The sequence below is a fragment of the Protopterus annectens genome, chromosome 1.part1, assembly GCF_019279795.1.
Source record: "Protopterus annectens isolate FY-2018-M chromosome 1.part1, PAN1.0, whole genome shotgun sequence".
Taxonomy (NCBI): domain Eukaryota; kingdom Metazoa; phylum Chordata; order Ceratodontiformes; family Protopteridae; genus Protopterus; species Protopterus annectens.
In genome coordinates, this window is record NC_056726.1 from 1383650821 (window position 1) to 1383668310 (window position 17490).

At 38.0% G+C, this 17490-nt stretch overlaps 1 pseudogene; it reads right to left on the minus strand.

Annotated features, from left to right (window-relative positions):
* Window positions 1–3888: 3888 nt before the first annotated feature.
* The window catches only part of LOC122810571, a 166432-nt pseudogene continuing 152830 nt past the window's right edge, over window positions 3889–17490 (minus strand).

Sequence of the window (17490 nt, forward strand, 5' to 3'; positions counted from 1 at the left end):
TGCCCCAGTGCAGCAAATTAAATTTGGACATTGAGCTGTTGTGAGACAGACCTCTGCTGTAAAATGAAACTGTGCAGTCACTGCAAAACATGAAGTCAGCTTCTGCTATAAAAATGTGCAACAATTTAGTTCATGAAATTTGAATTCGGTACATGGCATTTTGAAAATGTGGTGCAAAATTTTACGTGTGTTAAGTTAAATCTGAAGCAGTTTGAGAAATTTTACTTTAGTAAAAGTCATTCGATGTAGTATCTTCTTGGCAACTGTTACTTTCTAGCAATCTGTGTAAAATGATAGCTTGAATTGCACAATGGAGGTTTATAAAAGGGTATGGAAATAATGGCTTATATGTATGCACATTTGTTAGAGGCACACAGACTGACAGCTAACTGGCAATCATATTTATGGATTGAGTAGTCTTCAGTGCAGGAAATAATCCACATGTAACCATTGGGTTGCAAGTATACCAGATTAGAAATATACGATGCACTTTAAATGGATATTGAACATTTGGGGACAGAGGAATATGTGCAATACATAAGTTACTTGGTTGGGGTGCAGGAGGTTATGCACAAAGGATATTTATGAATAGACTCTTCTTGGCAATCCTGAGGAAATTTGATATCCGTGAAGTATATCCCTCATTGGTGAGATCAGACCATAAATTAATCTCACTGGAAATCCACATCCCGCCCCCACCCCCTGCACAAGAGACCACAGTGAAGAACTTATCAAAAAGCCAACTTCACACTTAAGACTGAAGTGGTATCCTTCAAGGCCCCTAGGCCAGTGGAAACCACAACCCACACTGCTGAATCCTTTACAAATGCCTTCTACAGGCACCTTCAAGAATGCATGGATCATGCAATTCCAAATAAAACCAAGACCCATTCCCCCAAAGGCAGGCACCCGGTCTGGTGGACCCCAGCCATAAACAAACTTTGCAACAGGAGGAAGCTACTACATGACAGAGCAAAATCCCTAAAAGGGGAGACATCTCTGATCAGTACTAGCAAAAAACTATGATCACTTATAAAATCATCCAAGGCCAACTTTGAGAGAAAAATCACAAAAGACAATCACAAGGCCTTCTTTAGCTATGTTAGAAACCTGGGTGGAAACTCCCAGATATGCTCAGAGTTAGTCCAAAATGACACAAAATACACATTGCCAACATTCTGGCAGACAGATTCAGTGCAAATTGCTCCTCCCCCTCCCCACCAAAAGGAGAAATATCTATCCCAGCAGAGTGTAGCCTCCCTAATATCTCAGATGCCCAGGTGAGAGCCGCCCTCTCTAAAGCTAAAAACACAGCATCAATGGGACTGGATGGTGTCCCGGGCTGTGTGCTACATGAACTCCAAGAGGAACTAAACCCACACAAGGCTGCTGTTTAATCTTAGCCTTACTACAGGATACGTACCCAAAGAGTGGCTTACTGCAACAGTGGTCCCACTTCACAAAGGCGGTGCTTCTATAGACCCTGGAAATTACCACCCCATAAGCTTGACGAGCCTGGTCTGCAAAGCTATGGAGAGGATCATTATGGAACTCAAAGACATTGGGGACCTACAGACATTGGATCCTACCCAATTTGGCTTTGTCAAGGGCAGATCCTGCCTTTTGAACTTCACCAAGGCCATTGATGAGGGTAAGGCAGTTCACACAGCCTACCTTGACCTTGCAAAAGCCTTCGACAATACCCCACTCTGGCATCATAGACAAACTCACCAGCTTAAATGTAAACCCATATGTCACAAGATGGGTTGCAAACTGGCTCAAGGACAGAACCCACAGGGTCAGAGTTGCTGAAGCTATGTCAGACTAAGCCAGTCACAAGCAGTGTCCCACAGGGCTCAGTCCTGGGACCCCTCTTGTTCGACATTTATTTTTCCGAGGTACAGACAAACATGAGGATTGTGGCTGACAAAGTTCGCAGATGACTGCAAACTGGGTGCCATAATTGATACTCCAGCGGACACAAGCATCCTTCAGAGAGACCTCCTAGAAACGGATAATTGGTGCCAGAGCCATCGCCTTAAGCTGAACGCCAAAAAATGTATAGTCATACCCTTTGGGAAAAACAAGGTACCCACAAATTACCACATAGGTGGTAATCCATTAAGTACAGAAGAGGTAGGGGACCCAGGTTGACAGTAACCTCATTTGACACTCACATTACCAAAGTGGTTAGGAAGACCTTCTATATTGCCCACCTTATCATGAAGGGTTTCATACATAGAGAGGTCATTGCGCCCCTGTACTCTTCTCTTATCAGGCCAATGATAGAGTACAATGCCCCATTTGGGATGCATCTTGCCCGACATTTGCAGCAGTTGGAAAGACCCCAAAAGTTCCTCAGAGGATAAAGGGTATTAAACATATGTCATATGCTGCCCGACTGAAGAAACTCCAGCTCTATTCAGTCGCATACCACCTACTCGGAGGTGATCTGTGCCTGACGTACAAGGCCATGTCCAATCCAGAATTAATGGACATGCTCCACCTCAAAAAATCCAAATCCATCAGAGGCAAGAGACTTAAACCTCAACACAGAAATAAATAGGACGTGCTGGATTGGCAGATTCATAACCCAGAGGCTCCCTACACTCTGGAACAGAATCCCAATCCATGTTAGGCAGAGCCCCTCACTAACTCTATTCAAGAGAAATCTTGACGAGTGGATGAGAGATTGTAGGTTTACCCCGGGGGTCACCTGTGTCACTACTAGACAGAGGCACAGTAAACTAAACCGTAAATGGGCATAGTATTCTCATCCTAAGGGGTGGTGAAAGCCACACACACTCTGGCTAGGCTGAAAACTGCCCTAGGGTAGATAGCCTAGTACGAACCTATGAACCTGTGAGAGTGGAACCCTTGCAGAGCATTGAATCTGGTGTGAAACAAAATTCACAGTAAGGATTTAGGCGTATATGCTTTGTTGAATTTCTTAAATCCAAGTTGTCAGTATCTACTTTCTTGGCTATTCTAATTAACAGTACATCTGGATGAAACTAATCCATGGTACACAAATTTCAATGTGATATGCCTTGCGTAGTAAGCAGGAAGGGTTAAATGGATGGGCCTTTGCTGCCAGAGCTAATAAACTACAGTTATAGAATCAGATTTTAATGTAGGATACTGCTATGCTACCTACTGTGTTGCACATGTATGGCAAATAGACAAAAATTGGCTTAAACATCTTTATTGAAAGCTCTAGCATTCCACAAGGTTCAATAAGACTACACTGACCAACTGAATTAGCAGTAACTGTTAGGCAATTCAGCATACCTCAACCTGTAGACATTGAAAAATAGGTACAAAGGACCTTGAATGGTAACATCCAGATAAAATCTGGATATCTAATTAGCATAAATTAGAAATACCAAATAGTCCAGTACGAATGTAGACTACCAAAAACATTAAGACTAGCAAAGATTATAGAAATATGTAAGCACATTATCACAGAATGTAAAATCTGAGTGTATTGCAAAGATTTTTTGTCTTAGAAGGGAGATTAAGATTTCTGCCCTCTAAATTGTTGCCACTAGAAAGCTCATTATGTAGTGTGGCTCTGTACAGGACAGCTTCAAAAATCATGGAGATTCAGAAAGGTGTGAAGTAAAGCCTGAAAATGGGGTATCCCTCAAAATAGGGTCATCATGTGCATGGATAAATCAGGCCTAACTGGAATGTTCTGTTGGTCAAACATCTAATATCCAATGTCTTAACACTGTCTCAAGGATGTTGCAATTTGCTTTAAATGCAAATGCAGGAATACTGGGATAAGTAGTCACAAGCTTTCCACATTGTGGTAGTCTACCAAATACCTGTTTAGGGGAAGAATAGTTCAGTTATGACTGGAATCAGGCAGTATGAAACAATAAGCAGTTTGTACTCAGTTTTAATTTATTCAAGAGTTTGTGGCAGATAAATAGATTTGCTTTACATGTTAATTTACAAAATTATTTTATTAAACATCCAACACTTTACAGAAGTGCTAATACTCATCTTCCTCATATTCACAGCCTTCAACAGAGTCAGTCCCCACTTCCTCATAGTCTTTTTCAAGGGCAGCCAAGTCCTCCCTGGCCTCTGAAAACTCCCCCTCCTCCATACCCTCACCAACATACCAATGCACAAAAGCCCTTTTTGCATACATGAGATCAAACTTATGATTCAGTCTGCTCCAAGCCTCTGCAATTGCTGTAGTGTTACTCAACAAGCAAACTGCACGTTGGACCTTGGCCAAGTCTCCCCCTGGTACTACAGTTGGCGGCTGATAGTTTATGCCTACCTTGAATCCAGTAGGACACCAATCCACAAACTGAATTGTACGTTTATTTTTTATTGTGGCAATTGCAGCATTTACATCTTTTGGCACAACATCACCACGATACAGCAGACAGCAAGCCATATATTTACCATGGCGAGGATCACATTTCACCATTTGGTTTGCAGATTCAAAACATGCACTTGTTATCTCAGGAACAGACAGCTGCTCATGATAGGCTTTTTCAGCAGATATAATTGGTGCATATGTGGTCAAAGGGAAATGAATTCTGGGATAAGGAACCAGGTTAGTTTGAAATTCTATTAAATCAACATTCAAAGCGCCTTCAAACCTCAGGGAGGCAGTAATAGAAGACACGACTTGCGCTATCAGTCGATTTAAGCTGATATAGTTTGGATGCTCAACATTCAGATTACGGTTACAGATATCATAGATAGCCTCATTATCTACCATGAAAGCACAGTCTGAATGTTCTAAAGTTGTATGGGTTGTCAGAATAGAGTTGTATGGTTCCACCACTGCAGTGGAAATCCTTGGTGCTGGATATATGGAGAATTCCAGTTTACATTTCTTGCCATAATCCATAGATAAGCGTTCCATTAGGAGAGATGTAAAACCAGAACCAGTACCACCTCCAAAACTATGGAAGACCAGAAATCCTTGTAGTCCACTGCACTGGTCAGCCTGCAGATAAAAAATGAAATTAATACAAGTGAGAAAGCTTAACAGCTACAGTAAAGTCATTCTTACAAAGCAGCTCTTAATGCAATGAGAAGTACATTTGCATATCCTTCCCCGACCTGTACATATAGCTTTGGACCCATTTTCACTGCAGGCCCAGTAAAACTACTTAATTTGGAGTTTCTAGAACATTGTGAAAACTGACATCTTAGAACTAGTAGTTTTGATGATTACATAAGGCAATGTAATCAGAATGGGTAAACTGCAACAATTAACAGTATGGCATCAGTAAAAGTTCCATCCAGAAAAATCAGCAAAGACTGCATGGAGTGTAAAAAAGGATTATAGAATACAGGAACACAGTTTAATGAGTCATGTAGGTTTGCACCAAGTGAATTGAGCTGTAAATTAATACAAAAAGTGCTCACAACCATATTAAAGGGTATCAAGAACACTTTTCAGCAGTTATGTCCATGTTCCATATGAAAGCCCCCTCAAACCAGAATCAAGTCTTGAGACTTCTGTTCAAGGAACTGATCCTTGCAAGACAGATTGTGGCTTTTCAACATCCCACCAAACAGGTGAAATGCTAAATATATTTACTCCACTCCAAAGCAAGGTAAGCAAGCAATAATGCCCAATAGGGAGTTGAAGCCCACCAGGGGTATTCAGAGAGCAGATTCCACAGGCAGCGTGCCTCTATACCCCAGGCTTGCATTATTTTCATAACACACCCTGATGGGCATCCATGCACTTAATTGGCTGTCTAAAAAAAATTTTAGAATTACTATATTTTTTGTATACATTTGAGGTAAAATAGTTCCTCCACATAATGTTTCAAACTTCTAGTACATGTAAGTGGCGCTGGAAGCATTTTACATGCAAAATGCAATTTAAAATAATATCCAGTTATTTACTTTGGTTTGTTGCCAGAGATTGAAATCACTAAATGATATACATTCGAGTTTGAGTGTTTGCTTCAGAAGTCATACCAACATAAATCCTGTCATTTAAGCAACTTGCAATTTTATAACAGAACTAATTAAAATCTGTTCCCGTTTTTGAGCCTTAGGCTTTACCCAAATTTCTTCAGCTAAGAGGTCAATAAGTATGCAAGTCTACTGCTGTTGCCAGTGGTTGAGCTCACTCACTTGCCCTTCAGAAAATGCATGTTAACAAATACTATTAAAGCAACCGATTTTACAACAGCACCATTTAAAACCTGTTCGTATTTGGAGGCTTTGTTCACCCTTTTAGGCTTTCATTAGAGAGGTATGCAAACATGCAGCTGTTGCCATGGCTCGATCACTTTCATGCCATAGACTGTCACGTTTCTGCACATGCAAACTTCTGTTTCATTTATTTTACTCAAATAGCAAAAGTGCTGCTTAGTGAGTGTAAAATAGCTTGATCGACATCTCGTACATGTCTACACAAACACCATTTTAAAATTTGACTCACTAAGCAGCAGAAGTCCTGCTTATCGGGCATAAAATAATGGTGGCAGTTAGGTTACTTTCAAGTCAGTGCTCAATGCATGCTGAAAAGCTACCTTAATCTGTAGATTAATACCCTGCTGGAGAAGGTCTGTTCTCTAATTAGGATGCAATCTACAGGCCACCCATTCCCTAGAGGGTAAACATCTTCAGCTAGTGGCAAACCCACATCACAACTTCAGCATGCAAATGCAGCATTTGCTAGCCTCATCTCTACAGGAGAGATTTCTGAAGAGCATGTGCTGTCATACCTCTCAACCTTTTAGTCGAATAAATCTGGAAAAAAGTAATGGGGGACAACAGCCCAAGAATAGGGACACATTTTAAATATTGCTCTTACAAAACCTTTTATTCCAACAGCTTCGTAAGTTTATATTACCATACAATTTCTGGAGACCAATATGAAATACAAATTCAAAACACCTTTTTGTGAATCCAATTCTCACAGATTTGCTAGAAAACCTTTGAGAACCAAAAAGGTGGCAAAAATCTGGACATTCTGAAAAATTTGTAGAACTTAGTGCTGGGTATTTTCATGGACTAGACGGTATTTTCATGGACTAGAGGGTATAAAGTGATTTTTATATAAGCAGGAAAGGGCATATTGTTTGGAAAAACTTCCAGGAAGGTTGCTTAATGCTGCATCTTAGCAGGGGCATGCCTGTATTAAGTCTGTTAGTGTCAAACTGGAACAGTAAGTCCAAAAAAAGATTATGGCCAAGGAAGAAGAGACAGTATGATACAAGGATTAAGGTGTATGGGGAATAGATTAAAGCACAGTTCAACAGAGTGACAAATCTCATTCCAAGACAAACCCAGAAGTAAATCAGACAATTACAGAGGTGCCGAAAGCTATTGAAGACTGGGGGGGCAGAGGGTGAGAGAAGCACTTGGTGATCTAAAAAGGGCAATTTTTTAAAACCATTTACTATCACATTGGCCAAGCTTAGCCAATTTCCCTTTTGGTGCTTGAATTAACAATTAACATTTCCCGATTAGTCTTACCTATCCCATTGTATATTAGCCCTAGTGAGAATAAATGTGATCATACTATAAATAATTTGAGGAGACCCATTAAGGGATGCAGCATTTAGGAACTGACTATCCATTAGTGGCATGAGGGGCAATCCTGGAGTACATTTTCTATTAATAAGTTGCATTTGAATATGGACAGGGATGAGCTTTGTTTTACTTGAATAGTCTGTTCTGGAACAGTGGTATCCTCCGATATATAGCCATCTCTCTACAACATTCAGTTTAGATACCTGGACTGAGTATTTCTGATGCCATTTGACTTGCTGATGTTCAGTAGGTCGATGAGTATTGGGTGGGAGGATGCCTTGTATGCCAGACAGGTCACCTCTAAGTGATAAATCTGAGGTGGTCCACACAAGACCTCTTGTTTAGGATGTGTATCCTTTTAGTAGGGTATCTGTGGTAAGGAAAAAAATTGAGAATGGGTCAGTACAGTAATAAAAGGAATAAGAATAAAAACAAATGTACCAAAATCCAACGTGGCAGCAGGCAGTGTTGAAATAAAATAAGGCTTTCATTCGTAAAAAGAGTTTTCATGGTGTATCAAACTGCTTCAGACGGAGAAAAACACACTGCATTTAAATAGTTACAAAAAGAACCAATTAACACCATAAGTATCTAGTCACTGAAACTACCAAGGGATAGCCTCTAAACAACTTTACTAATGCAACACTTTAAACCAACATTACTAGCATAAATGCAACCATAAAAAAAAAAGTCATAAGAAACTTGTAAAAAACTTTGCAGCTATTAATGTTTAATTTTGGTCTTGCAACCTCATTTAACCCTGGTTCTTTATCTGCACTCAGTGACAGAATCCATTTTTGTTTAGCGGATTGTCCTGTTCTTTATATCCCCCTTCTTAACTCCGGGATTGTTTCAAGCACCAAAAACCCAAAACTGATCTGCAACATAATTTATTATATGCTTAGCAAGAACATTTGTGTTTCTCATTTTTAATGTCTCTCAGGTGTTCTAGAATTCTGTCCTTTTGCTGTCTTACTCATACCCATGTAGAATGCAGGACAACACAATAGCTGAAGTAAACATTACATGTCTTACAATCAGCATAGAAATTGGTTTCTACCTGAAACTTCCTTTGTGGATGGACAGAATAAACGTACAGGCTTGTGGATGGACAGAATAAACGTACAGGCTTGTACAGTTCCTATTTAAAATGTACCTTTCCTAGTCGATGTTATGGTCTTTGTGCTGACAGATGCATTGTAACAAGTGCCTCTTCAATGATTTATTTATTTTTTTAAATAAGAGACGTGTGGCACTGTCTATCTTTTCAGACTGGAAAAGACAGAATACGAGCTAGCGACAACACCAAGTGGATCCAGAAACGCCAAACCGCTCAACCACTTAACCAGATAAAATTATTTAATGTATTCTTGAAGTGCGCTCTGTTACATACACTTTTCGTTGAAGTAATAACTTCGACTTCTTCGGAAAACATGCAAAACATTTGACGGTTAAAAAGTTTAATAAATACCATGTCAAATAATTAATCAATAAAGGTAATTAATGAAATCAGTGTAATCAAGTTGAAGTGAATTAAATTTAAAAGCACAACACTCTTAAGATCTCTACTAGTAAATGTAATGAATTTCATATTACTGTGAAGAGAATTGATATCAATCTAAACGTTGCATAAGCAACGATGGTGTTTGAAACAGAAATTCTAAGAATAAAAATTCTTGCAAATTCTTAAATTAAATAGTGAATAAGGTAAAATATGATGGAAATAAAATATAACAGTTGAAACAATGATAGTGTCATATTATATAATCAAGTGTAATATATAAATGAGTTGGGCAAGTAAATTATGCTTGCTCAATAGACATACCCTGTTTGTCAAGTAGTATGTATAGTATAAATAATCATTCATCATAAATAAGTAACACATAAGTGCACACAAGTGCCGTTGGGTGACGGGCCCGACAAAGGTACACCACAAACCTATTAAAAATATTATAAACCTTTATAAAGGCCTATATGGTAAATAGTAACTGTGTGTATTGAAAAGTTATATGAATGTTAAAAAATTAAAAAAATTTTTTTAAAAAGTTTAATTATTTATTTATTATTGACCCTTCGTAAGTTGATTTATATACAATTATATAAAAAGGCCCTTATAGTGGCACAATTGTATTGTGTAACTAAAAACTTGTAGCTAGTGTATGTTGAAAAACAGTATTAGTAATTTTCATCTTTCAAGATTCTTTAAAGTATACATTTAATGGAGGTAGTCTCATTGATACCTGGGTGCTGGCTGGCGTTAGTTCTAAGTTGCCAAATAAGTTCTTTCCTTTCTAATGTAAGGGACTCTGGTCCCCCTCTATCGTCCTTCCTTATTTGGTCTATAACACGAAATAAAAACTTGTGTCCCTGGTTCTCATTATGGTGTCTTTTTTGTTTATACAATAAATGTGTTCATAAATCCTTTCGGCAAGTTGCCTATCAGTCTTGCCGATGTAAAATACCAAACAATGGACACATTTAGCCAAACAACTTGTTTGCTTTGGCAGTTAAACTTGGCCTTAGATTTAAATGTAGTGTCCCTAATTGAAAATTTATTACCTTCGTCTATGTATTTACAATAGGAGCACATATTGCACTTATGCATGCCAGTTTTACTTGTAAACTCTACTGTTAGCTTCTAGGATCCCTTTTAAATTAAGTGCCCGTTTGAAAGTTATTTTAGGTTTATTTGGGATCAAGGGTCTAAACCGGCCATCATTGGTCAGTAGTTCCCAATTTTTTGTCACTATTACTAATCGTGTAGGCATCTGTACTAAAAGAAAGAATGAAACTACATTGAAAGCTGGTTTTGTTCTTAGTGGTCTCCTGTACTTCAATACAGCTTCCAACTGTGTTATAGAATGGATTAAGTAAAGGAACATATACCTGTCTCTTAAATTTGACTTCGTCCAAGGTTTCCTGAATGAACCGTAATGGGTAACCTCTTTGGAGGAAGAAATTGGTCAGGGTGGAGCACTCTTCTAGGAATTCATCATCCCTAGAGGTCATTCTGGCTGCTCTCACCAACTGGCCCTTAATCACTGACTTTCTGATGATTGGGATGGTAGCTGGTGAAGTGCAAGAACGTGTTAGAGTAAGTTTCCTTCCGGTAGATTTTGGAAACGTATTTACTGTTGGAATAGTTCTTCCTTAATTGGACATCCAAATACTCAATTATGTTCTTGTTATACTAGTGTGTAAATTTCAGGAAATTTGTACTATTGTTGAAAAGGGCTATCAATCTTTTCAGTTGGTGTTCGGTTCCAAACAGGATGAAAATATCATCCAGGAACCTAGTGTAAAAAATTATATTACCCTTAAATTCATTATTAGTTAGCACAAAGGATTTTTTACCAAAAACCATCACCAAGTTCGCCAGACTAGCTCCACAAAAAATCACTGAGCTAGAGGAACTTGAAAGATTGTAATATTAACCATCACTACTACAAATCGAACATAACGAGGGAACAAAGGGATATACTAAACCTCTTGAAACAAGCCCAAATAAGAATCATGAAACCCGATAAGGGCGGAGGCCTTGTAATAATGTCCACTTCCGATTATAACACTAGAATGCATAATATACTTGAATCTAATACCTATTCAAAAGTATCTACCAATGAGATGAATGTAGCTTACATGAGAGTAAGGTCATTCATTGAGGAATTGTACATGGAGGCCAGAATTGATAGGGAGATGTACTATTTTTTGATGCAGCCTGCACCTAGAACCCCTGTGCTCTTTGGTGTTCCCAAAGTGCACAAAAATGTGAACGACCCTCCTATGAGGGCATTAGTAGATGGTAGAAACAGTATCACATACACATGCGCAAAGGTGGCGGATAAGATCTTGCAAAAGTACATTAAGAAGGAAGGTCAGATATGCAAGGACTCTTGGTCCTTCCTCTTATCTATTAGCAATTTAAACTTTCTAGCTGAAAGTTACTTCATTACAGTGGACGTGAAAGACCTCTATTCTTCCATCCCACATGATATTGGTATTGAATGGACAACCCATATGTTAAGGGCTCTAGGTGCACCTGAAGATGAGGTTAAACTGGTGGGAGAATTAATACAGTCCTATCATACAACTTTGTTTAACAAAGAGATCTTTCACCAAGACATTGGGTTGGCTATGGGCTCCCCTTGTGGAGCTAGTCTGGCGAACTTGAACTAATAATGAATTTAAGGGTAATATAATTTTTTACACTAGGTTCCTGGATGAGATTTTCATCCTCTGATGGAACCGAACACCAACTGAAAAGATTGATAGCCCTTTTCAACAACAGTACAAATTTCCTGAAATTTACACACAAGTATAACAAGAACATATTTGAGTATTTGGATGTCCAATTAAGGAAGGACTATTCCAACAGTAAATACGTTTCCAAAATCTACGGGAAGGAAACTTACTCGAACACGTTCTTGCACTTCACCAGCTACCACCCCAATCATCAGAAAAAGTCAGTGATTAAGGGCCAGTTGGTGAGAGCAGCCAGAATGACCTCTAGGGATGATGAATTCCTAGAAGAGTGCTCCACCCTGACTAATTTCTTCCTCCAAAGAGGTTACCCGTTACGGTTCATTCAGGAAACCTTGGACGAAGTCAGATTTAAAAGAGACAGGTATATGTTCCTTTACTTAATCCATACTATAACACAGTTGGAAGCAGTATTGAAGTACAGGAGACCACCAAGAACAAAACCAGCTTTCAATGTAGTTTCATTCTTACTTTTAGTACGGATGCCTACACGATTAGTAATATAGTGACAAAACTTGGGAACTACTGACCAATGATAGCCAGTTTAGACCCTTGATCCCGAATAAACCCAAAATAAACTTTCAAATGGGCACAATTTAAAAAAGGGATCCTAGAAGCTAACAGAGTAGAGTTTACAAGTAAAGCTGGCATGCATAAGTGCAATATGTGCTCCTATTGTAAATACATAGACGAAGGTAATAAATTTTTCAATTAGGGACACTAAATTTAAATCTAAGGCCAAGTTTAACTGCCAAAGCAAACAAGTTGTTTATTTGGCTAAATGTGTCCATTGTTCGGCATTTTACATCGGCAAGACCGATAGGCGACTTGCCGAAAGGATTTATGAACAAATTTATTGTATAAACAAAAACAAACTTGACAATGCTTTAGCCAGACACCATAATGAGAACCAGGGACACTAGTTTTTATTCCGTGTTATAGACCAAATAAGGAAGGACGATAGACGGGGACCAGAGTCCCTTACATTAGAAAGGAAAGAACTTCTTTGGCAACTTAGAACTAACGCCAGCCAGCACCCAAGTATCAATGAGACGACTTCCATTAAATGTATACTTAGATTAAAGAATCTTGAAAAATGAAAATTACTAATACTATGTCAACATACATTAGCTACAAGTTTTTAGTTACACACATACAATTGTACCACTATAAGGGCCTTTTTATATAATTGTATACAAATAAACTTACGAAGGGTCAATAATAAATAAACATATTTTAAAAAAAAAATTTTTAAATTTAACATTCATATAACTTTAATACACACACACACAGTTGCTCACTATTTACCGTATAGGCCTTTATAAAGGTTAATACACACACAGTTACTCACTATTTACCATATAGGCCTTTATAAAGGTTTATAATATTTTTAATAGGTTTGTGGTGTACCTTATTGTCGAGCCCATCACCTGACGGCACTTGTGCACTTGTGTTATTTATGATGAATGATTATTTATACTATACATACTACTTCTGACAAACAGGGTATGTCTATTGAGCAAGCATAATTTACTTACCCAACTCATTTATATATTACACTTGGGATTATATAATATGACACTATCATTGTTTCAACTGTTTATTATATTTTATTCCCATCATATTTTACCTTATTCACAATATTTAATTTAAGAATTTGCAAGAATTTTTATTCTTAGAATTTCTGTTTCAAACACCATCGTTGCTTATGCAACGTTTAGATTGATATCAATTCTCTTCACAGTAATATGAAATTCATTACATTTACTAGTAGAGATCTTTACAAAGAGTGTTTGTGCTTTTAAATTTAATTCACTTCAACTTGATTACACTGATTTCATTAATTAGCTTTATTGATTAACTATTTGATTGACATGGTATTAATTTAAAATACTTGTCTTTAACCGTCAAATGTTTTCCGATGTCGAAGTTATTACTTCAACGAAAGGTGTATGCAGAGCGCACTTCAAGAATACATTAAATAATTTTATCTGGTTAAGTGGTTTGGCATTTCTCTATCTTTTCAAAGACAGAAGTGCCAATATTAGTTGTTGATCGTTGTGGAGTGTCATTACCCCCAAGCACTTGTCCCTTGATCACATTGAGGAACATGTCTAGAGTACATACTGTTCTTGTATAATAGATTATTCCTCCAAGTGTGTTTTCTATAAATACTTGTCACTATATGACTAATCTGATTTCTTAACCATGACATCTAAAAATGTAACCTCTTCCCAGGAATACTTAAGTGAACTTTAGAAAATCTGTAGACCGATGCAGAAATTCTACAAACTGAGCTAAGGTCTGAAGAGATCCATCCCATAAAAGGATGGTGTCTACAAACCTAGAATACCATAGGATGTAGTGAGAAAATCCTGCAGCTCCCCCATTGTACTAAAACCAGGTTGCCATAGCAGTTTGCACATGCTGTGCCCATTGCTATGCCAACCTTCTGCACAATAAAACTGCTCCTCAAACAAAAAGTTCTAATAGGGCATATATTAAATCAATTTTAACAGTAGAAAAAGAATATTCATAAACTGACATTTATGCCCCATACATTAGGACCGACAGTAAAAAGAGATTCCATGTCCATTACCAAATAGTTATTACCAAGGTTGGAGGTGGCCACAAATAGTTTCTTTAAGAAACTTTGTGTCTTTAATGGTCTCAACCATCTAAGAGAGTGTGTAAATTCTTTCAATAAAACTTGAGTGGCTCCGTAACCCAACTTTTCAGACACTATTGGACGCATTGGTGGAGTGTGCATCTTTATGCACCTCCGGTAGACCATAAGTTATGGGTACTAAATAATGTTTAACTTCAAAATACTGAAAAAGCTTCTCAATCATGCCAGTCATAAGCATATCAAAAAGATACTTTCAACAATTGCATTGACAACAGGTTTAGAAATGCACACAAGTGGCAGCATCACAAGTTTTCCATTTGTGCTCTTTGCATTCCCTGTCCAGTACTACTGTTCCCCCTCCTTTGTCAGCTGATCTAATCTCTGTAGACATCATGTTTTTAGGTTCAGTTAGTGCAACATGCACTTCAGAAGTGCAATTATAATATGTAGCATTATCTTTACATTCAAACTTTTTTCACAAATTTCTTCAGACATGTCGATCTTAACACTCTGGTGGGATATAGGTACTGGCTTTCTTAAAAATGTTATGTCATTGCTATTACTTTTAGAAAATATGCTTTTCAGTGCAAGTGCCCTGCCAAAAAGCCAAATACATCAGTTTAATCTGCTTTACGAGTAGAAATGAGGCCTTTTTCAAAGGTGCTATTTGTGGAGGGGTTAAATGCACAGAGGAGATGTTGTACATCAATCTTTTACCTCCATTTCCATTGGCCTGTTGAAGTCTGATGCATTTGAAAAACACAATATCTTGCCCTTTCTCCCTCAACTTTGTGATCAGTCTCTGATTTCTGATTGGAAAAGGGCTTTGTAGGTTAAAATGTTGTAGCAGCTCTGAAGTCCATATTTGAAGTTGTTGGTGCAGAAAAACTCCCAGCTTCATCAACAGACTGTGTATGCTCAGTTGGTGCTCTCATTACCATCATGCAAAGGCTGTTCAGGGCTGGTTACGAGCATGTATACATGCTCATTCAATGATGTGGTGACAGCTCCTCCCCCAAGAGGTAGACTGTACTGAATCCAGAGAGTTACTGGCTTAGTCAAAGGCTCTGTAGCTGGCTGCGAATGGTCAATAGTGGATGCAGAAGTAGCATTTGTTCTACTCCATGTAAAAAACACCCCATTACTCTGTCGAATTACTTAATAGGATTATGGCGGTGCCTGTAATCCCACTTTTGGACAATAATTTACAATGGACTGGTACTGATAATTAGGTATATTTGCTCTTAGTAAATTTAAAATGCTAGAGAACAAATTGTATAAATTCAAGAGGCTGCAGTGGCAGCAGTTCCATTTAGAGGCATCTCTCAAAGTTACTTAGAATTCTCAATATGTGCACCTATGGGAACTTGTATTCAGACTTGTTTTGAGATATCAAAACTTTAATTTACAAACTAATTCTGGTTATTTACAACTATTGACTTTTCTCCCTGAAAAGGAACTGCAGAAAAACACTACAAAATGAGATTTATGATGCTTTTTCTGCTACCGGCGATATTTGGTTCTCTGCATGAAATATTCTGACAGAGGTTGCAGTTTATTAAAATGAAAAAACTGCAATGGGACAATCATTTCACTAATGGGGCATTTTTTACATGGAGTAGAGCAAATGTTACTGCTGCAACCAATATTGACCATTCGTAGCCAGCTACAGAGCTGTTGACTGAGCAAGCCAGCAACTATGGATTCAGTACAGTCTTCCTCTGGGAGGAGTTATCGCCACATCAGAGCATGCACACATGTTCGCAACCAGTAAGCCTCGGCATGACAGTAGAGAAAAATGCCAACGGGACATCTACACAAAAGAAAATCTAATGTTGACTAAGCTAGGAGCTTTTCTGCAGCGACTTCAAATATGGGTTTTAGAGCTGCTACAAATTTTAACCTACAAAGCCTTTTTCTGATCAGACAGATCACAAAGCCAAGGGAGAAAGGGCAAGACTTCAACAGGCCAATGGATTTAGTTATTAACATTTCCTCTGTGCATTTAACCCCTACACAAATGGTACTTTTGAATAAAGGCCTCTCCTTCATTCCTACTCAGATTTACCTGATGTATGGACAGACTTGTGGCTTTTTGACAGGACACTTACTCTTAGAAAATATGCTTTCCAGTGTAACAGCAATGACTAACATTTAAGAAACCCAGTACCTATATCCCACCACTGAATGCTAAGAAACATGTTTGAAGAAATGTGAAAAACAAATAAGAGTTTGAATATAAAGACAATGCTACATATAATTTAAACTTCTGAAGAGCATGTTGCACTAACTGAACTTAAAAATATGACGTCTATATGCTGACAAAGGAGGGGAAATAGTAGTACTGGACAGGGAATGTTAGAGCACAAATGGGAAAACTGTGATGCTGCCACTTGTTTATTTCTAAAAGTATCTCTTTTTGATATGCTTATGACTGGCATGATTGATAGCTTTGTACCCATAATTTATGGTCTACTGAAGGTGCATAAAGATGCATTCACTCCACCAATACATCGTGTCTGGGAAAGGTTGAGTTATGGAGCCACTCAAATTTTTGTTGAAAGAATTTACACTCTTAGATGGTTGAGAGACCGTTCTTAAAGACACAGTCTTACAGAAACTATTTGTGGCCACCTCCAACCTTGGTAATAACTATTTGGTACTAGATATAGAATCTGTCATTCCCAATGTATGGGGCATAAAAAAATGTCAGAAAGTTAATCACTTTTTCTACTGTTAAGATTGATTTAATATGTGCTCTATTAGAACTACTTGAAAATGTTTTTTTTTGTACGAGGAACAAGTTATGTGCAGAAGGTTGGCATATCAATGGGCAGTGTGCCAACAGCTACGCCAACCTGGCCTTAGTACAATGGGAGAGAGACTGTTGCAAGCTGCAGGATTCTCACTACATCCTATGGTATGCTAGGTTTGTGGATATCCTCCTTTTATGGGATGGATCACTTCAGACCTTCGCTCAAGTTTGTAGAATTTGCGCCAGTCTACAGATTTTCTAAAGTTCACGTTTATTCCTGGGAAGAGATTGCATTTTTAGATGTCATGGTTAA